Below are 23361 nucleotides of genomic sequence, written 5' to 3'. Positions count from 1 at the left end.
AGAGAAACAGTCCACGGCCTGAGCCAACGCACCACTTCAGGCAATTTATTAATAAAAGAATGAAAATTTACATAAGCTTCTCTCATGAACAGTTACCCTACAAATGATCCTCCATGCTCTTTAAATAGAGATCATGGACCAATCGGGTGTTAAGCCATAGATCAAGTGTTGGTAATACCGAGGAGAGAATGAACCGTCGGATCACTACATATCGTGACCGTCAGATTGTAAGTTACAAAAGTACATAGTAAAGAAACACACTTTACTTAACTCTACACTAGACCAAGTTATACTTAACTATTTCCTATGTGTCGGAATATCCTAACATCCCCCCTTAAGAACAACTTGGGATAGGATTGAAGGATGTACAAATATGACACAATAGGAGAAGGAAGGAGGCATTAGAGCCTATCCCCCCTTAGTGACAACTTCCTGAACTCCAACCATAAATCGAAGTTTAGTAAACTTCGCCTTTGTGAGAGCCTTTGTAAAGATGTCTGCAACGTGATCATCTGTTGAACAATATTGCACTTCAAGAACATGGTCGTGAATGAGCTTTCCGATGAAGTGCATGTGCAATTCAATGTGTTTGTTGCGCTGATGTTGGACTGGATCTTTGCATAGTTGAATGGCACTTTGATTATTACACCAAAGTGTAGTCGAATGCTGCTGCTGAAAGCCAAACTCTGACAGGATCTGACGAAGCTATAGGGCTTCCTTACTAGCTTCTACGACACCATGATACTCTGCTTCTGCTGAAGAAAGAGAAATGTCACTTTGTTTCTTGCAAGCCCATGTAATAGGTCCTGAACCAAGAGTGAACACATAACCTGCAGTAGACTTCCGATCATCAGGGTCACTAGCCTAATCAGAATCAGTGAAACCAACCAATAGAGGAGGTGCTTTTGCACTGTAATGAATCCCAAACTGAATTGTACTTCGAACATAACGAAGTATTCTTTTAGCTGCTTTCTAATGACTTTCATGTGGGAGCAATAAGGCCAACAACAAAGGAAAGGTCAGGACGAGTATGGCTCAGATACAAAAGTTTTCCTACAAGTTGGCGGTATAAGGTAGCATCAACTTCAGGGGAAGTACAAGTGACTGAAAGTTTGGCTCCAAACTGAAAGGAAGAAGGGGCTGGCTTACAGTCTTCGATTGAAAATGGCGTAGAAGATCACATGCATACTTGGACTGGGAAAGGGAAATACCTTCCTTGGATTGCAAGACTTGAAGACCAAGAAAATAATGCAAATGTCCTAAGTCTGTCATTTCAAACTTCCTTTTAAGGCTGGACTTCACATGGTTTATAAGGTTGGGATCACTACTAGCAAGGATAAGATCATCAACATAAAGAACAAGAATGATAAGAGACTTGCCCACTTTCTTGGTGTACACAGTATTGTCAGAATGACACCTAGAAAAGCCAGTTTCTAAAAGAAAGCTATCCATTTTGGCATACCAAGCCCGAATAGCTTACTTGAGACCATAAAGGGATTTCTTAAGCCGACATACAAGGCTAGAGTTTGTTTGTATAAAGCCAATAGGTTGTTCCATATAGATTTCTTCATGCAAGTCCCCATGCAAGAAGGCATATTTAACATCCATCTGATGGACTTCCCATTTGAAAGAGGCAGCAAGGGAAAGAACAAGGCAGATAGAGTTCATTTTGGCAATAGGGGAGAAGGTTTCAATATAGTCAATGCCTTCAACTTGTGAAAAACCCTTAGCAACAAGATGAGCTTTATGTCTATCAACTTTTCCATCTGGTCCATACTTGGTTCTGTAAACCCATTTGCATCTAACAAGTTTTCGTCCCTTTGGTAGACGAGCAAGATCCCATGTATCATTTGCCAATAATGAACGATATTGTTCATTCATAGCTGCATCCCAATCTGGATTGCCTGAAGCTTCTGCAAATGTGTCAGGATTATAATTCGCTGAAGCTTGAGCCAGTGAAGAAGAGGCTCTATCGAACTGAGGATGTGTACATCGCTAATCTGTAGGATCACTAGCAAGAGCACCTGCTACATCTCGAGTAGCACGGACCATTTTGGAAGTTGAGGAGCTGAAGGAGGATCCTGAGAAGGTGGGGGAGGATTGTCATCCTCACTTTCATCATCTGAAGAAGAAATAGTTTCAAAAGTAGAAGAGATAGAGAGAGGTGGCACATCCACTGAACTAGGCTGGTAGGCCGATATATTTTCAACAAACTTTACATCTCTTCTAATGATAACATTTTTGGACTTAAGTGGAATAAGTCTATATCCTTTGACAGCTTTAGAATATCCAACAAAAATACATTTTTCACTCTTAGGTTCTAAAGCTTTATGTTTCTTCACTTCCAAAAGCACGAAAGTGACTTACATCTGGTTTAATTGAGCTCCATGCTTCTTCTAGAGTGATATTCTTTAAAACCTTAGTAGGAGTGTGATTTATTATGTAATTTGCACAGTTAATTGTTTCTGTGATTCTTCCTTTCATCTACACCATTTTTTTGTGGAGTATATGGAACAATATGTTGCATTTGAATTCCATTTGCAGTGCAAAAGTTGATGAATTTGTTGTTAACATATTCTCCGTCATTATCAGATCTTAGCTTAAGAATTTGATGTCCAGATTGTTTTCCAACAAAGGCCTTAAAGGCCAAGAACATGTTAAATACTTCACTCTTGAGTTTTAAGAAGTATACCCAAGTGCGTCTGGAGAAATCATCAATGAAAGTCAAGAAATACTTGTAGCCAGAGAATGAAACAATTGGAAGTGGACCACATAAATCACTATGCACAAGCTGTAAAGGGGCTGAGGCGTGCCAAGAGGCACGTTTTTCAAAACTATCCCGATGATGTTTTCCGAGTACACATCCGGAACAAACATCATCTCTACAAGATACCATTGGAAGACCTATCACCATATTTTTTTTACATAGATTCTGAATGGAGCGATAGTTTAAGTGACCAAATCACTCATGCCAAAGTTTGATCACTTCATCATTATGAGCAACAAATACTGAGGGAAGATTTGATGACCCAAAGTTGTTAAACTTATACAACCTTGTAGAATCATCAGCAATGCCAGTAACTAAAATCTGTCTAAGATCTCTTAGGTCCTTAATTACAACATCGTGAGGTGAAAATTCAACGATTTTACCTTCACCTGAATGAGTTATTTGATATACAGATAGAAGGTTGCGGGATAAGGTTGGAACACATAATACATCATTAAATTGACCATTGTCTATATGAACAGTTCCAGTCCCTACAACACTAAGAGATCTATCATCACCAACATATATATTTTTGGTGTTACAATCATTTAAAGAAGAAAACATGGCTTTGTTTTGGATGTGTGATAAGAAGCTCCAAAATCAATGAGCCACTCATGAGAATTAGAAGAAGAAGATACATATAGTGCATATCTAGACCGAGATGTTTGACAACCACATGCAGAAAGTGCTATTCCTGAAGATGAAGTTGAAGTTGAAGAGTGTTCCAAATGGATGTTATGCTTCTTCATTGCTGCTTCCAAGGCTTCCATCTTCTTAAAGCATTTGGATTCTAAGTGGCCATCTCGATTACAAAAGTGGCAATGTCTATCAGTCTTCTTCCCTTTGTTTTTATTTGCCTTATCATTTTGAGGCTGAACTTGCTTAGGACCCTTGGTTGGTTTAGGACCATTCTTTTTATGATACAACTTATTAGGATTCTTTGAATTTGGTTGTTGTTGAGTGGCTAAGGCTTTCTTAGAAGAGTTTCCAAGATTAAGAAGACCAAGGTGTAATAGTTTTTCTTGTTCTCTTATTAAAGAATCGCAAAAGGCATCAAAGGAAGGGGACTTGTAGTCTTGTCCTTGAGAAATGAAGGCTTCTCTTGTAGAATGGAAGGTGGAAACAAACACAGAGTAGGCTGGTCCCAACTTAGTAAGAATGGAATAGATAAGGTTACCATCTTCTTTCTTAACCTTAACACCTTCCAAGAGAAGTCTAAGGGTCTTAAACTTGGACAAAAAATCTTCAATGGAAGAAAAATTATTGGGGTCCAATGTAAGCAACTCATTTTCGAGTTGATGGGCTCTAAGTTCATTTTTAATTCCAAAAGCTTTAGTGATCTGTTTCATTGCTTCATTAGGAATATCAAGTTCCGTGATATGAAATCTAAGGTCTTGAGAAATAGACATCCCTATCAACCCACGTGCTTGATATTGCCTATTTTCCCATTTGGCTGCCTTATCTTCATCTTTCAGTTTGGTTTCTTGGCCTGAGGCTATTCTGTAAAGACCTTTACTTCTAAGTAAATCATTAATGTAGGACCACCATTGGAAGTAGTTGGTGCTGTCAAGAATAACTTGGCATGGAATTTTCATTTTAATATAAACTTAAGCTGTAGATGCTGAAAATAAGTGTTCCAATGGAAAGATCTCGAAAAAATAGGCTGATTCAAAAAAATTTCTCTGAGAACAGCTTCTGGATGAAGAAGTTATGTTTTTTTGAAGAAAAGTTGTTGAAGATGCCGACGAAGTGCAGGAATGTGTAGAAATGAAAGATAATGTTATATTTAAAAAAAAGTCTGCCCTGTTTTCAAACTTAATCTAATTAGCTCAACAAAAAGAAAGACTTGAACTCAAGACCTCTATTCTCATAAAGTCGCTTTGGACCAAGTGAGCTAGATTAAAAGGTTAGTAATTTTTGGGAAAGAGGAAGGGGGGTTTTTTTTATATTTTATTTTATTTTTAGTCACTGAAGCTTTGGGGTGCGTGCTTACTTGAGAAAGCTCTTTTTTTCCTACAAAACAAAAACACAAAACCCAACACGGACATACAAAAAAAAACGGCTTCAAGTTAGCTTTAGCCGGAAACTAAATATTTTTCTCAATGTTTCTGATTTTCTGAGATCACACTAAGGCGCGGCGGAAACGAGCATACGCATGAGAAAAATCCTTCCTTTTTGTTTTTTATTTGCCCAGAAGGCACAAAGTCGTCGGGCAAAGAGCATACACAGAAATGAAAGGTATAGATCTGGTAATAAAAAAAAGAGCTAAATAAACCGAAATAAATAGAGAGAAAATAACTAAAAACTGCAAATAAACACTATATACCTCCAGATCTTAAAAATGACGTAGCTAGGGCTATCGGAAACCTTTTCGCGTGAAACGAAAGGGGTTCCTCACTGGAACAGATGATACTAACACAATAGAGCAGTCCTCTCGGCCTAAAAGCTGTTAGAAACAATAGATCTAGGAAACCGCTGTCGGATGCAGTTCTACTGGCTTTAGATTTGGATCACCAATGGATGCGGCCCTCAACTTGGCTTTGATAACATGTAGGAATTTACAGGGTAAGTTCCTCAGACAGAACACCAAAGGACACCACTCACAAACAAATCACAGATCAATACACCAATATTGTTGATGTTGTTAAAACCCTCAAAGAGGGAAACAGTCCACGGCCTGAGCCAACGCAGCCACTTCAAGCAATTTATTAATGAAAATTTACATAAGCTTCTCTCATGAACAGTTACCGTACAAATGACCCTCCATGCTCTTTAAATAGAGATCATGGACCAATTGGGTGCTAAGCCATGGGTCAAGTGTCGGTAATACCGAGGAGAGAATGAACCGTTGGATCACTACATATCGTGACCATCAGATTGTAAGTTACAAAAGTACATAGTAAAGAAACACGCTTTACCTAACTCTACACTAGACCAAGTTATACTTAACTATTTCCTATGTGTCGGAATATCCTAACACTTCTCTCTCTTCATTGAATTAGTTTGTACAGGTCTGAAATTGCAGGGTTTGAATCTCACACTTGTGATTAGGGTTTTTGGTTTCCAGCCGCAGGGTTGACTCAAAGAATTTTCGGCTATAACCATGCGGTTGGAGCATCCTAGCCGTATGCATAACTCTTCCTCCATGCAGTTGGGATCTAGGGTTTCAGTTTGACAGTTGACCACAGTTGACCCGAGATTGTGAAAACAGACTCTGATCAGTATTGTTGCTGGGATCATATTTCTGATATTTAGTTCATATTGCTAGATATTTTTGTATGGGCTCATTGTACTCTTTGTTGAACATTTTATGACAATCTAATAGAAGAAGAATTTCAAAGGGTTTTCCCCCTTGTGGGGTTTTTCCCTGGTCATTGACAAAATCTGGTGTTTCTTGCTGGTGTGTTGATTGTCTCCTATTGTCATTGCATTATTGTTCTATCTTCAGTTACTATTGATAGATGAAAAGTGTTAATTGTTATTGAGAATATTTCTAATTGAACAATTGAATTGGGCTAAAGTAATTGAAACAACATAGAGCAGTGTAAAAATGACATGGTATTAGAGCTAAGGTGAAGGACAAGACCAAAGGAGACAAGAGCTAGAGCAAACATCTTTGAAATGTTGAAGGAGTCTATCTAATCAAGTCAAATTTCTTCCTATTTCTTCAAGGAAAATGAGAGGTTGGGTGATCTAACTTTGTTGCTTGCAAGATCAAATTGAAAATCATAGCTGAAGACAATGATGCTTAGGAATATACACAAGGAAAAGTACTTGAACCTCCAAAGAAAGCTTCTGCTGCTGCCAAGAAAAAGTAAAAGAAATGTGAGTTAAAAGCAAAGAAAATTATAGTTGATGGTTTACAAGATCATTTACTTGCATATCTACGAAATTTGAAGAAGTCTAAGGATATGTATGATATGCTAGCTGGCATGTATGAAGTTAACAATTTGAATGAAATCATCTCCTTGAAAGATCAACTCAAAGATATGAAGATAAATAAAGGAGAGTCTGTGCAATCCTATGTTATGAGGATATCTTTTCTTAGAGATCAATTGCAGAGAGTTGGGGAAACCGTGCATGACAGGGAATTGGTGATTGTGACCCTTAGAGGTCTCCCTCCTATTTGGGAAACCTTCATTACCACTATAAGCAATAACAATGTTTTCCCATCATTTGATGAGCTCGTTGGAAAACTCACTCAAGAAGAATCAAGGATGGTTTCTAGAGGCAGGATACAAAAGCATGAAGAAGGAGAGCCCACTGCATGTGGAAATTTCTTAGTCTGACACATTAGAAATCCCTACTGCATTACCTAGTTTATTATCTCCTACTTGTTCATTCCATTAACAAGTTATTTATTAATATAAATACCAAAATAAACACAAATGTTGCTTCACACATATACAGATCAACAACTGAAATAACTGAGGCAATCACATAAGGGACACCATTATTTTTGGACAATTGTTCTCAGAAAAACCCAATTCGGGAAAACTGGTGCAACAAATATGAGGGTTTTATTATTATACAGTTTCTGAATACAACTAGGGTGCTAGAAATGGGTCACCCTTAAGAAATTTTCCTTAGCAGAAGTACCTCTCCTCGGAGAAAATATTTTGGCTGATCAGCAACTGGATGATTGATCCCATAGCAACCTGAACAGTTCCTTAGCTGGACAATGAAAGCTTCTCCAAGCTTCTCTCTAGAACTACGTCACCCTCTAGGGACTGCATCACCCTCTTCTGCTCAGCGTTTGCCTCTCAGCTCCTAGTCTGCCACATGAAAATTCCTCAGCACTGCCTTCTCTGCCCAACGTTAGCTCTGCAGCCTATTATCCCTCTGCGTCTTTTGAGCTGGCCTCCTCAGCCTCTGTGTCAGCCTTCCTAGGCTCTGCATTGTCTCTTCGACACTTTCACTGCCTCTCTGATATGTATTCTCGGCCTTCTTCTGAACTACCCCTCGCTACAACAGATCACTAACTCGATTTCTCAACGAACTCTGCCCCAGAAAATTGAATTCTTGATCAACTTGGTGTATCTCCAACTGACCCTCAAGCCTTCTCTTATACTTTTCTTGTTGACGATTCAACGACCGAGATTAAGTCCCTAATCAACGGCTAAGATTAGATCGGGCTTTATCTTTGTCTCTTGGAACTTTCTCAGCCATTTTATATTAATACAAATTATTTTTAATTTTCCTAAGTTTAGACTTAGGAACCCCATTAAAAATATTAATTATCTTAATATATCTTCATCCGGGTGGAATTTCTCCAAACGATTTATGGGTCTTGGAGATCTCATGTGCCTTAGCCTTTCCACCAATTTGCATGCCTAGAGCACATCCGATGCTACCAAAAATCAACACTCCCTCTTAGCGAGGAATGTGCTCTAGTAATGCTTCACCATAGAAGCATCACACTAATCTTCCGCATTGGTACTTTGTGCTGACGCTTGGCCTGCTGCCCCACATCCACTGCATTGTTGCTTCGTGTACTACTGCCAATGACATTGCCACTGCCGCTGCTACATCTGTACTGCATCTCCCTCTCAACATGTTGCATCATGCTGCCCATAGCATTGCCACTGCTAACTGTTGCATTGCAACTCAGTTCCCGAGAAGTAAGTAACTGATTTCACCCAAACATTGACATCTCGATCAGTCTGGAAGCCTCATGATGTTGAAGTTACCACGACTGCTATCCTCTCCCTCCGCTGCCACTGCGCTACTACAAACACCTTTGTGCCTGTCGCACTGCTGCAGCCTCCACTGCGCTGCTACAAACTTCTACACTCAAGCACTGCCTTGCCGCTTCATCACACCTTGCTCCACCCGACACTTGTCATCATGCTACTGTCTTTAAGGGCTCCCGTAGCCATATGTGATCCAAGAGTTTGGGCATCTCAAGGATCCTGCCCCTAGTATGTAGTCCTCTTGACTACAACTCGATGTCTCCCCACCTCTTCTCTAGAGGCGCATGAGCACTCATGGCACATTCGTCATCAGTCTCGACCTCTTTCTCTGCCTTAGCTGGAGTTGCGTTTGAATCAGAAGCCTCTCCCTTGCTTTTTGTTATGAAACCAGCTCACAAAAAGATAGAAAAGATAGTTGAACGCCTTAGAATTCAGCCTCTTCGAGGGGGCAACCTCCTTTACATTACACAAATGAACAATTCTTGGATGATTCAAATGAAAAAACGTCCTTTCTATATATAGGAGTCTAAGGAGTCACAATATAACCCAGCCGACCTAACAATAATAATATAAAGCCACAAAAATAACTATAGAGGGATTCTATGGGGCACAGTAATAACAATATGGGGACAATAGGGGCACAACAATATTAATAAGGGATACAACTACAATAGTAATGGGATAATCACTAGTATTATAGGGACCTAACATGCCCTTCTCCTTCAAAAAAGTGTTGTCCTCAATGCTTGAGTAGTTTTAGATGCTTTTATATAAAATTCTCATCCTCCCATGTGGAATCTTCAGCGGATAAGTTCTTCCACCTGATGAGATACTCCGAAATTGATCGATTTCGTAGCTGTCGAGTTCTTTTTTCTGTGACTACTTCCGATTCCAATATAATTTTTCCTTCCTCATCAAGTTCTGGCAATATTGTTTGAACTGGGAGCTTGTCGCCTATAACCTTCTTTAAACATGAAATATGGAAAACTCGGTGCACTCGAGAAGCTGCAGGAAGCTCCAATTTGTATGCCATCGCACCAATCTTTTGCAACACCTTGTACGAACCATAATACTTTGGTGATAATTTATTATCCTTCTTAGCTTGCTTGAGGGACATTTGTTTATATGGTTGTAGCTGTAGGAATACCCAATCACCTATATCAAAATTTCTTTCGCTGTGATGTTGATCTACCTATTGTTTCATTCTATTATGTGCCAACATGAGGTTATCTTTTAAGAGTTGGAGGACTTGTTGTTGATGTTCGATGTGATGTTCCACTGCTTGAAACTTAGAATTTTCTCTTAAATATGATGTGATGGATGGTGGCTGATATCCATAAAGTGCCATAAACGGGGTCATTTTTGTTGTTGTATGGAAGGAAGTGTTATACCACCATTCAGCCAGAGGCAACCATTTGACTCATTGTGTCTGTTTATCAGATGCAAAGCAACAAAGATATCCTTCCAAACATTTGTTTACTATCTTAGATTGCTCATTAGATTGAGGATGATAAGATGAGCTATGAGTTAACTGAGTACCAAGACAAGAAAATAGTTGTCCAAAAATTTCCAGTGAAAATGGGATCTCTGTCACTTACAATAATCTTTGGATTTCCATGCAGCTTTTGAATTGTTTCCATAAATGCAATAGAAACTATACTGGCTTTAAATGGATGTGATGATGCACAAAAATGTGCATACTTGGTAAGTCTGTCAACTACCACCATGATGACACTCTTTCCCTCAGACTTGGGTAAACCTGTGATAAAATCCATTGAAACCTCCTCCCAACGTTGGCTTGGAATGGATAAAGGTTGTAATAGACCCAGGGTCTTAATTGTTTCCACTTTATTTTGTTGGCAAACCAAACATTCTGCCACAAACTTTTGAATATCTGATTTAAGCCCATCCCAAAAAAATTCCTTCTTAACCCTGTGGTAAGTTTTTAAAAATCCTGAGTGCCCTCCTAAGGGAGAAGTTTGCAATTCCATAAGAATCTTTTGTTTGAGTTGGGAATTCTTACAAAGGTATAAGCGATCTTTGTACCATAATGAATCATTTTGCCAGCTAAATGTATCAGATGTACTGGAATCTTGTTGTAGCTTTCGAATAAGTTCCCATACTCCATCATTCTTGCATTCCTCCCTTGCTTCGTTTATCCAATCTGGTTGGATAATAGAAATGGCGCACAACAATGCTTCCACATCCTCATCCTTTCTTGAGAGTGCATCTGCCACCACATTTTGCTTCCCTTTTTTCTAGATGATTTCAAAGTCATAACCCAACATCTTTGTGACCCACTTTTGTTGCTCTTCAGAGGATAATCTTTGTTCTAAAAAGTATTTAAGGCTATCATGATCCGTTTTTACCTTGAAGTGTTTTCCCATTAGGTAGGGTCGCCATTTCTTAAGTGCATGTAGTATTGCCAACATTTTCTTCTCATAAATAACTTTGTGTAAAAACTTTCCCTTGATTGGACGACTTTCAAAAGCAATGGGTTTTTCATCTTGAATTAAAACAGCACCAATTCCATTTCCTGAAGCATCACATTCCACAATAAAGGTTTTTGTGAAGTCCGGTGTAGCTAAGACCGGTGCTTGGCACATTGTCTCTTTAAGATGTTCGAAGGCCTTTGTTGCTTTGGAGTCCATGAAAATGCATCTTTCTTTAATAATGTTGTTAGTGGTGCTGCTATTCTCCCATAATTCTTAACAAACTTGCTATAATACCTTGTCAACTTGAAAAATCCTCGCAAATGCTTTATGGATGTGGGGATTTTCCATTCCTTAATGGCTTTAATTTTGCTAGGGTCTACTTTAACTCCTTCATGAGATACAATATGACCCAGATATTCCACCTCTTGTACTCCAAAGAAACATTTGGATCTTTTTGCATATAATTGTTTCTCTTCTAATAGTTGTAGCACCCTGTCAACGTGTTCAACATGATCCTTCCAAGACTTGTTGTAGATTAGTATATCATCAAAAAATACTAACACACATTTTCTAAGGAAGGGTTTGAAAATGGAATTCATCAAACCTTGAAATGTAGAAGGTGCATTGGTAAGGCCAAAAGGCATGACCAAAAATTCATAATGACCCTCATGAGTTCTAAATGTTGTTTTCGGAATGTCTTCAGTCTTCATTCTGATTTGATGATATCCTGAATGAAGATCCAACTTGGTGAAGTAAATTGATCCATGCAATTCATCCAGTAATTCATCAATGACAGGAATGGGAAACTTATCTTAAATAGTGAGCTTGTTGAGCTCCCTATAATCCGGACACATGCGCCATGATCCATCCTTCTTGTGCACCAATACTACTGGAGCAAAGAAAGAAATTTGACTAGGTTGAATTATACCAGCCTCTAGAATTTCTGCAACCATACGTTCAATTTCACTCTTTTGGGCATAGGGATATCTATACGACTTGATGTTTGGAGGAACACTTCTTGGAATCAGATGAATAGCATGATCATGATCACGAATAGGTGGGAGACTTTTGGGAGTCTCAAATACCTTGGAATGATTGTCCAAGACTTTTTGGAGATCTGGAGAAATAGATGATTCTGATGTGGAAACATCTAGCGAACATAATTGTGCAATTACACCTCTTTGTTGCCTTTTTAGAAGTTTTGTCATACCGTTAGAGCTGATTATCTTTCTTGGTTTCCCTGCAATACACCTTAATTCAACTTCCTTTCCTTCCGCAGAAAATTTCATGAAAGGTTCTTGAAAATTAAAAGCTATTGTACCCAAGGATTGTAGCCATTGGACTCCTAGTACAACGTCAGCACCTCCCATTGGAATGGAAAGCATTGGGCTAGTCAATACATATTCTCCCATGGATAGCTTGATATTATGGCACTTTCCAGAGCAATTTATCGTTCCTCCATTTGCAATCATTACTTGATACTGTGGTGCTGGATATAGGAAGCAATTCAATTCTTTTGTTATCTTACAATGAATAAAATTGTGGGTACTTCTTGAATCAATCAACACTATTACCTTTTTCTTCTTGATTTGTCCTTCTATCTTGATGGTTTGAGGAGTGGTAATTCCAGCCAATGCATTACAAGATATGGTCGGATTCATTTCTTCTTTATCTAGGCTTTGTTCTTGGAGTATATCCTCTTCTTTTGACCTTTCTTGCTTCTTTTCTTCTTCCTCTTCACAATCTATGTAGAATAATTTCTTCTCAGCACACTTATGACCTTTAGTGTATTTGCTATCACAATTGTAACAAATCCCTTTTGCTCTTTTTTCTTCCAATTGTTGTGGTGTCAACCTTATAGGTTGTGGAAGACTAGGGGCTTCCATCTTTATAGTTGTGAGTGGTATGCTTCCTAGTTGCCATAATTTTGCTTTCCATTTTTCTTGCTAACCTGAATGCCTTCTCTAATGAATCAAGTTCCCAAAGGCGAACATCATGTTGGATATTATCCTTTAAAGTCCCTATGAACACATCAATCCTATGCTCCTCTGGAATATGTTTTACCCTTATGTTCAATTTTTGGAACTCCTCAATGTGCTCCATTATTGAACCCTTTTGTTTGAGACTTATCAATTGGCTAAAAAAAGTGTTGCTTTTTATATCCTCATAATGTGCTGTCAATTCTTCCGTAAAAATTGCTCAAGTGATAATTTGTTTATGAGAGCAAAGCCATTGATACCATACAAACTGATTTGGTTCCAAATATAAAGTTGCAATACATATCTTTTGTGTGTTTTGCACATTATTGAGATCGAAAAATTGCTCCATCTGTAATATCCATGTTGCGGGATCCTTGCCATCAAACTTCCTCATATCGATTTTTGGAATATGGTGGGTCTTCGATCCAACATTAAAGTTTATGAAATCATGATTAACATTTCCTTTGTTCTCATCATGAGTTTCCTTTACTACCCTTTCACCATTAGTAAGCATTTTTTGTAGAAACTTTGTTAAATCTGTCTTCAAATCTTCCATGCCTGTCTTCAAATCCTCCATCCCAGACTTCAAATCTATCTTCAAATCGTCCATCTTAGCTTCCATGTCATTCATCTTAGCTTCCACGTCATTCATCTTAGCTTCTACGTCTTTCTTTAAATAATCCATCTTAGCTTCTACGCCTTTCTTTAAAGCATCCATCTTAGCTTCTACATTTTTCTTTGAACCATCCATCTTAGATTCTGTTCCTTTTTGTGCAAGTGACACTTGTTGCACTTGGTCTCGTAATTTTGATATATCATGTTGCATTTCTTCCTCTTCTTCATGAGTCATGTTAGAGCTTTCATGTTGCTTACTAGGTGTTTGCATTTTCTTTCCTCGAGGCATCAATTACTGATAATAATGCTTTACTATGCCTTTTGAATTCCTTCAAACTAATTTTTCAAACCAAGTTTATGCAAAAATAAAAAAAAAATCTACATACCTTTTTTCACTTTGTAAGAGCTTGATATTCAATCTGATGTATCTCTGTAATTTCAGATCATCCAGTTTTGAAATTGCGACCTGCGGTAGCCCTCTGCGTCCTCTTTCCAATGCCACTAGTCTGATCCAAATTGGGTTCTCCAGGGAAGAGTTATGCCAAATCTCCCACAGTGACCTGATTATAGACTAGTTCAGTAGAGCGAACTTGTACGACGTGCCACGAGTCACTGTTTCAACCTTTGGCTCTGAAAATATATACACAAAACTACAGTCTGTCCTCTTTTTGTACCTTCTTACGAAATTTCAATCCGATGCAGAGAGAGAAAGTTATGACGATTTTCCCCAGGTCACCTGTTTGGAATGTAATTCAGGAGTTTGCAAAAGACCAACTTCCTTAGATCATATCTCTGCAAATATAGTGCGAAAATCTCTGAAATTCGGCTCGAGGTTCAGTGCGATTTCGTCTCAAATGGGGGTTTTTTTTTAGCTTCTGAAACATCGCAGAAAAAAGTTATAGCGAAAATTCCACGATGACCTATTTGGAGCAGCAAAACCCTAGAATCCAAAGCTTTGATACCAAATGTTATGAAACTAGCTCACAAAAAGATAGAAAAGATAGTTGAACGCCTTAGAAATCAGCCTCTTCGAGGGGGCAACCTCCTTTACATTACACAAATGAAAAATTCTTGGATGATTCAAATGAAAAAATCTCCTTTCTATATATAGGAGTCTAAGGAGTCACAATATAACTCATCCGACCTAATAATAATAATATAAAGCCACAAAAATAACAATAGAGGGATTCTATGGGGCACAATAATAACAATGTGGGGACAATAGGGGACAACAATATTAATAAGGGATACAACTATAATAGTAATGGGGTAATCACTAGTATTATAGGGACCTAACACTTTTCTTCCTAGCACACTGGGATGCATAATGTTCTAGCTCCCCACAATGGAAGCACTTAACCTTAGAGATGTCCTTCTTCCTCTTCCCTTGTTGTCCTGTAGATGCTAGAGCCACATCCTCCTCCTCTTTCTTGACTCGAGCTCCCTTACCACTACTCCCGCTTTGGTCATCCTCCTAATCACTTCCTATCGAAGAGCTGCCCACATTTCTTGCCAACTGGGAAGAGTAGCCTTGCCCAAAATACTTTGGACAAATGTCTCCCGCCTTGAAGACTACATCCAGGGCAGTCTTGACCATAAACTTTGGATCTGATGTAGACTCTATGGAAGTAAGATAGTCACGAATCTCTTGCAACCTGAGAAGGAATGGATCTATCTGCTCTCCCTTATGCATCTGATATGACCACAACTGACTCTCCAATAGCATCTTCCGCCGCATGGAAGTGCCTTGATATAAGGTCGTCAAAGTGTCGCACATCTCCTTTGTTGTGTTCTTCTCAGTAATATGTGGTATGACATGATCTTTAACCCTGTCAAGGATCATGCACTTCACCCTCGCCATTGCATCCTCATACTTCTCGTTCTCAGTTGGGTCAACTAGGATAGCCACGGTTTTCAAGGCAAAGTCTGTGATGCGATGTCGATCCAGGACTGCTAGGATCCTAGCCTTCTAGATGACAAAGTTGGAAGCCCCGTCCAACTTGTCCTGATCCCTTAGTCCATTCACTTCCATTTCAGCTCCTCTTTTGGACTCTCTCTGAGTATCGAATCCCCCCCTGGAAATCCCCCTCTGACACCTGATTTCCCTCTTGGAAATCCTCTGACCAACTTTTGAATAGCTCCTCTCTAATCCTCCTTACAATTGCAACTCGGATCTGGATTCCTTGACTAGAAATCCGTCATGGTAGCACTTCCATCTACATTGGTTCTGTCTCTATAGACACTATTTTTCTTCGATAGAACCAGCATCCCACCAGCTCCTCAAATGACAATCTGCCCACAGCTCCCCAAGCCCCTGCAACTAAAGAAACTGAGCCTTTCAGACTCTGCGCAATCCCGCCAAGGGTTGAATATGCTCCTCTTGGCCACAGCGCCGATCCTTCCTGGATGAGAAAGATGTCTGGGCATTGCGTAGGTCTGATTTTCCCCTCTCTGCCTCTGCGCTAACCCTCCTCCTGGCTCGAAATGCTGATGCAGGCTCTGCATCACTTTTTCTCTAGCTACTTTTGCTTGGAACAACATTGTCTCTCAGGACAACTGCTACTGTTACAAATTTCAGATTTCTATTGGTGCCTTCAATCCTCCTCTGATCTGCAACGCTCTAATACCATGTTGAAATTTCTAAGTGTGACACATTAGAAATACCTACTGCATTATCTGGTTTATTATCTCCTACTTGTTCATTCCATTAACAAGTTATTTATTAATATAAATACCGAAATAAACACAAATGCAACCTTCACACATATACAGATCAACAACTGAAATAACTGAGACAATCACACAAGGGACATCGTTATTTTTGGACAATCGTCCCCGGAAAAACACAATTCGGGAAAACCGGTGCAGTAGATATGAGGGTTTTATTATTATGCAGTGTCTGAATACAACTAGGGTGCCAAAAATGGGTCACTCTTTAGAGATTTTTCTTGGCAGAAGTACCTCTCCTCGAAGATAGATATTCTGGTTGATCAACAACCGAATGATTGATCCCACAACAACCTTGATAGTTCCTTAGCTGGACAACGAAAGCTGCTCCAAGCTTCTCTCTGGCACCGCGTCACCCTCCAGGGACTACACCACCCTCTTCTACTCTGCGTCTGCCTCTCAAGTTTCAACTCCTAGTCTGCCCCATGAGAATTCCTCAATGCTGCCTTGTCTGCTCAGTGTTAGCTTTGCAGCCCACTGCGCAGCCTCTTGGCCCTTTGCGTCTTCTGCACTGGCCTCCTCAACCTCTGCGTCTGCCTTCCTAGGCTCTGCGCTGTCTCTCCGACACTTTCTCTGCCTCTCTGATATGTATTCTCGACCTTTTGTTGAACTGCCCCTCGTTGCAATAGATCACTAACTCGATTTCTCAACAAACCCTACCTCAAAAAATCGAATTCTTGATAAACTTGGTGTATCTCAAACTGACCCTTGAGCCTTCTCTTATAGTTTTCCTATTGACGATTCAATGACAGAGATTAAATCCCTAATCAACGACTAAGATTAGATCTGGCTTGATCCTCGTCTCTTAGAACTTTCTCACCCATTTTATATTAATACACATTAATATTTTAATTTTCCTAAGTTTAGACTTAGGTACCCCATTAAAAATATTAATTATTTTAATATTTCTTCATCCGAGTGGAATTTCTCCAAATGATTTCTGGGTCTTGGAGATCTCATGCGCCTTAGCCTCTCCACCAATTTTCATGGCTAAAGCACATCCGATGCTACCAAAAATCAACACTGCATTTTTCACTCATAACAAGAAAAATAAGGGAAAATGAGGTCCATCAAATTCAAAGAAGCCTTCCCCTCGAAATTCGAAATGAAGGAATGAAAGAGAATCATCGTGTGAAATTTTATCTAATGCAGCTACTAGAAATTATCCTTCTAACTCAAAAATTAATTATGTAGCTTATTTGCTATGACAAATAACGAATAAAATGACAGTTGTAATTTTCACCATAAAAATACTGAAGAAAATAAAATACTAGAACTATGAAATTCTAGCACACACACAATAAATTTGACACAGTTATTTTTGGACAATTTTCCCCGGAAAAACCCAACTTGGGAAAACTAGTGTAGCAGATAAGGATTTTATTATTAATGTTCAACAGCGACTCTGAGTACAATAGTTTAGATGCTTAGTTGGCAATCTAATCTGAAGAAAATACTCGCAAAAATATTGTGAGAATTTTCTCTCACCCAACAACTATTTTCTACCTCCAAATAACTTCCCTAGCCTTTGCACTAAGATGCTTGCGTCACCCTCTGCATGGTGCCTATGTTAGCCCTCTGAATATTTCAGCCTTCCCTCCTTCGAATCTTCCGGGAATTGGAAAACTTCCTCCCGGATTACTACTACTCTCCTCATCCACCTGCTACTCACCCTTTGGCTCTATCTTCTCTGTTGAGCTGCTGCTATTGAGAAAATCGAACTACCTAGGCAACTAGGTATCTGCACTGGATGATCTCCATTACTAAAGTTAATTGGGAGTGGTAGCGAAAATAGGGAGCAGGAGCGGGAGCGACATTTTCAAAAGCTCCCAAACCAGGAGGGTTTGGGAGCAATTCCGGGAGCGTTTTCTTATATAATATATATTTTTCTATATTTTTTATATTTTGATGCATATATGTCAACAAAAGCATGTAGAATGATGAATTAGATATAAAAAGCTTAAAAAACATAAATTGAACCATATAACAACAATCATCTAGAAGTTATAATCTTCATCAACCACGTCCACAAGTTAGTAACATACAACATATTGAGTCTCATAATTCATCAATCTTAAAGTTTCAAGCTTTAAAAATTCAATATATAACATTTATCATAATTGATCACCAAAGTTGTACTTGTAAGCTAATTGTAACCATTACAACAAAAGAATATTTAACATGAAATGAAATGAAATGAAACAACTTTCAACTTTCACGAAGCATCATATTCATAATTCATTACCAATGAGTTATAATTGCCAACTTCAAACTTCAAACTTAAATTTTCATATGTTGTTTACAAAAAATATCATAATAAATATGAAGGAGTCAACAGTTATTAAAACTACTAGAAACTAGAAAAGACAAGTAAATCTATCATCTACAACTTCCTCTTGCCGCCACGAGAAATGTCTAATTTCTGAGCAAGTCATGATGGTCTTCTAGGAGTCTCCTCCTGCACAGTCCCACGACTAGAACCAGAAGGCACATGCCCTCCACGTGAGGATGTACATGGAGGCGGTGGCAGCAAAGGAACAAGACTTGGAACTCGAGCACTAGCACTGCTACTGGATGGTGGGGGTGGCATGGTTTTTGTTGCTTCATCTTCATCTCTCATAAGTTCTGCTTCCAGTTCTTCAAGATATATAGTGCCATTCTCCAAATTATCGTCCTTTGAGTGGTTGTCCCAAATTTTATATGTTGGATGCTCATAATCTCGATCACAATAATGACTCAACAACTTCAAGTTGTAGTGCACATAAACCAAGCTTTCTACCCAGTTTTCATTGAGTTTGTTTCTTCTCACATTATGTATGAAGTTGTAGGTGCTCCAACACCTCTCTGTAGAAGAAGTATTTACAACCTGTGAGAGAACTTTTTTGCCAATTTTGGCAAAAGTCCCATGCCACCATATGCTTCCCACCATGTGAGAGCATCAAATCTGTCTCTATCTTACTTTGCATGCAAATAACCAAACAAGCCATTGCAACTGAAGTATCTGCCTAATTCAAGATGCATATTAGCACACTCCTCCCTGCCAGGTACCAACTTGTCTAATGTTTGAATATATCCTATAGATACCTTTGGATATGTATGGGGTTTGACCCTAACCCCACCCCCAGGTGCAAGTTGGACCAACCAAGATGGAGAATAGTATTTTGGCATAAGGATATATGCCAAGGCATGTAGTGGAACATTAAGTTTATTCCACCGTGTACACACACAATTGTGAATCAATGTCTACAAGTTGGGATCATCTTTCTGAATAATATCTTTTATTTTCCCAACATGGTATCCATCTGCTCATGCACCTCCCCAATCATTGGTTGATCTGAATCTGCAAAATGAATCATGTTATAAATGGGCTTGGTGAATTCCAATACTTGCCTCACATGTGCCCAAAATAGACCAACAAGAGCAGTCTCCTCCACCTGTTCAAAACCTTGTTTTTCAGCTTCATTTGTAGCCCTTTCCTTTAATACTTGCTAGCGTGGACTTGATATGCTAGCCAATGACTCTCTTACCTTCAAAAGGCACCTGAAGGTGAGGTAATAGCTAGAAAATCTAGTCTTTGCAACCTTCAACATCTCCAATCTTGAGTGAATGTGGGAAAGCCCTCGGGTATTGCTATGATTTGTAATAAATTTTATCATTTGTTTGCCTCTCTTCTACAAATCACCAATCCATTTGTATTGTTGGTTTTAGTTTTTAATAATATCATGCATCAAAAGGTTCATTGTGTGAACCAATCACCTAGACCAAAATATGTTGGGGTATTTATCCTCAATAATTGCTCATGTTGCCTTACAATTAGCAGTATTATCAATGATGACTTGGATGACATTGTATGGCCCAATACGTTCAACTTTTTAGAATCTGCAATGTTGATGTCGATCTTGAATTTATCTGATTAATCATATGTTGAAAGAAAGAGAAAGAAAGATGGAACCACTGGCGGACACAGCTAGAACACTTATCAATGACTTGCCCTTTACATTTGTCCATCCATCAGATACAATGGACATCCCATGCTTAGTCCAAGAATTTGTCATTCTACTGAAAGAATGTGATATTTTTGCTTTTTCATGATCAAGTCCAATAGTTCTAGCCTTGTCATACCCAGGGCTCTTGTATCCTTTAGGGGCATCATTTATGGTAGAACCATTTCATGCCAATAAGGTGAGTGAAGAACATTGAATAGTATGCTATGTGCATAGAGAAACTGGTAAATTTTTGAATCCACATCATTCCTACATCCTTCATCAAGGAAATCTGATATGGTTCTATGCCTTAGAGAGATGTTTGGTCCTGTGCCTCCATATCCACTGCCATGGGAGGATGCTGAAGGAGTTATTTGTGCATGTTGATGTGATTGTGAGCTATGTTCAAAGAAACTCTTTGATTTTTTATATTTGTATTGGACTTCCTCCTCTTCCCTTTATGTATTTGGCTCTATCTGTTGCTGACACACTTGCACAAGTTTTGACTCCTATTGGTTTATCTTCATCCCATGACCTTTTCCCACAGAGGTGCCTTTTGGCGCGGGTGTATGAACCTGTTTAAGTTTTGTTGCAATGGGGGCAATCAAATTTAGTGGTTCCACCCCCTTTCCCTCCTTCAAGCCTAGAAACATATTTCCACAATGGGGTTTGGTCTTATTTAGTTTTTTGGGCTGAATCATGTTCACTCTATTCTTCCTCACCAAGGTACTCCTCTTTGGGGTTTTCATCAAATCCACTATATCCCACTTCTTCATCCTCTTCTTGATCAACCCTCCTTCTTCTACTCTCCAACACCATAATAACCAAAAAATAACCAAGAAAAAGAAAATGCTAAGCCATATAACCATGATGTCTGAACTTTGAAGTTTTGAGTCTGCAAAAAAAAATGGAGGAATGGGAATTGGAAATAGAGAAATTATTTATTTATTCATTTAGCAATGAACATAAAAAAAAAAAATGCTAGATTAGAGTGTATATCCTACCTCTTTGGCCTTCAACCCCAAGCTCCTCTCTCTAAGCTCCAAACGCTCTCTTGCTCGTCTTGCTCTCAATGGATGAAGTGAATAATGGGGAGGGGGGAGGGTCCATTTATGATTTTCCCCCTCCCCTCTCCCTCCCTTTACTCTCTCCTTCTTCGTCGCCGGTCATCGCCCTCCTTCTCGATCGTGCGCCCTTTTTGGATGGGAGCGTTTTTTTAGAGGGGTGAGTGGTCAGGAGCGAGACCACTCATCCCTCGGATCGCTCCCTGACCGCTCTCTCCTCTGAAAAAACACTCTTGGAGCATACGAGAGCAGTCAAGGAGTGAACGCTTCCGACCGCCCCCTAAACGCTCCTGAAAAAGTAGGGAGCATTTTTGGACCGGGACGTGATGTTGATTTTTGGTAGCATCAGATGTGCTCTAGCCATGAAAATTGATGGAGAGGCTAAGGCACGTGAGATCTCCAAGACCCAGAAATCGTTTGGGGAAATTCCACCTAGATGAAGAGATATTAAAATAATTAATATTTTTAATGGGGTTCCTAAGTCTAAACTTAGGAAAATTAAAATATTAATGTGTATTAATATAGTATGGGTGAGAAAGTTCTAAATAATGAGGATCAAGCCATATTTAATCTTAGTCGTTGATTAGGGATTTAATCTTGGTCGTTGAATCGTCAACAGGAAAAGTATAAGAGGAGGCTTGAGGGTCAGTTGGAGAGACATCGAGTTGATTAGTCAATTCGATTTTCTGGGGCAAGGTTTGTTGAGAGAATCGAGTTAGTGATTTGTTGCAACGAGGGGCAGTTCGGCAAAAGGCCGAGAATACATAACAGAGAATTAGAGAGAGTGTCGGAGAGACAGCGCAAAGGCAGCTTGGGTTGACGTATAGGCAGCCTGGGCTGACATAGAGGCTTGGAGGGCCAGCGCTGAGGACGTAGGAGGCCCCGAAGCTGACGCAGAGGCTAGCAGAGTTGATGCTGGGCAGAAATAACTGCATTGTGGTGCTTTCGTGGGGCAGACTAAGAGTTGAGAGGCAAACACAGAGCCATAGAGGGTCACGCATTCCTTGGAGGGTGACACAGTTCTAGAGAGAAGCTTGGAGCAGCTTTCACTGTCCAGCTGAGGAACCACCGAAGTTACTGTGGGGCTCATCATTTGGTTGCTGATTAGCCGAAATATCTGTCTTCGGAGAAAGGTACTTTTGCCAAGGAGACTCTCTGAAGGGTGAGCCATTTTTGGCACCCTAGTTGTATTCAGAAAACTGCATAATAATAAATCCCTCATCTGTTACAACGGTTTTCCTGCATTGGGTTTTTCCGGGGATGATTGTCCAAAAATAACATTGTCCCTTGTGTTGTCTAAGTTATTTCAGTTGTTGATCTGTATATGTGTGAAGGCTGCATTTGTGTTTATTTCGGTATTTATATTAATAAATAACTTGTTAATGGAAAGACCAAGTAGGAGATAATAAACCAGATAATGCAGTAGGGATTTCTGATAAGTTAGATTCAGAAATTTTCACATGTGAGGGGCGGATGCTCCCCCGCAACCCTGTCCATCACCACATTGACTTTCTTTTCTAATCCACTGTTGGAGCACCAATGACCAAGATTAAAACTTAATCAATCGCTAGGATCATTTCTGGGTCGATCCATGTGAATTTCTAGATGATTCACACCTTATCTCAATTAATATTGATTATTTAACCATATTTTCTAAGTTTAGATTTATAAAATATTTAAAAATTGGTTAATAATCTAATTGAGACACTTCTAGGTGGAATTTCCATAACGATTTATGTCTTTTGGAGATCTCATGTATTCTAGCTTCTTCACAAAATTTCGTGGCTAGAACACATTTAATGCTACAAAAACTAACATTCCCTCTTAGCGAAGAATGTGTTCTAGCGTTGCTGCTTCTTGTAGCAACATTCTATTTCTGCATCATCCCCTGTTACGCTGCTGATGTTTGGCTACTGATGCCCACCAACTTCTATAAAACTCTGATATATGCTACATCTGTGTTGCTGCTGACCCTGCCATACTACTGCCAACACTGCAACTCCTTCTCATCGGTTGCTGCTGCAACTGCAACATCTACAACATCCAAAATAGCCTGTCCTTGCTACTGAAATGGGTTCTCCACCATACCCATCTATTC

At 39.2% G+C, this 23361-nt stretch overlaps 1 protein-coding gene across 3 annotated transcripts in view; it reads left to right on the top strand.

Annotated features, from left to right (window-relative positions):
- LOC149255088 (DNA photolyase) overlaps window positions 1-23361 on the top strand; it is a 217915-nt gene that overhangs the window by 81023 nt on the left and 113531 nt on the right. The gene's annotated exons all lie outside the window — the stretch shown is intronic.

This window comes from Pinus tabuliformis, chromosome 7 (assembly GCF_031772625.1).
Source record: "Pinus tabuliformis cultivar Carrire ecotype Pingquan chromosome 7, CPIR1, whole genome shotgun sequence".
Classification (NCBI taxonomy): Eukaryota; Viridiplantae; Streptophyta; class Pinopsida; order Pinales; family Pinaceae; genus Pinus; species Pinus tabuliformis.
This window is presented reverse-complemented; position numbering and strand designations above follow the sequence as displayed.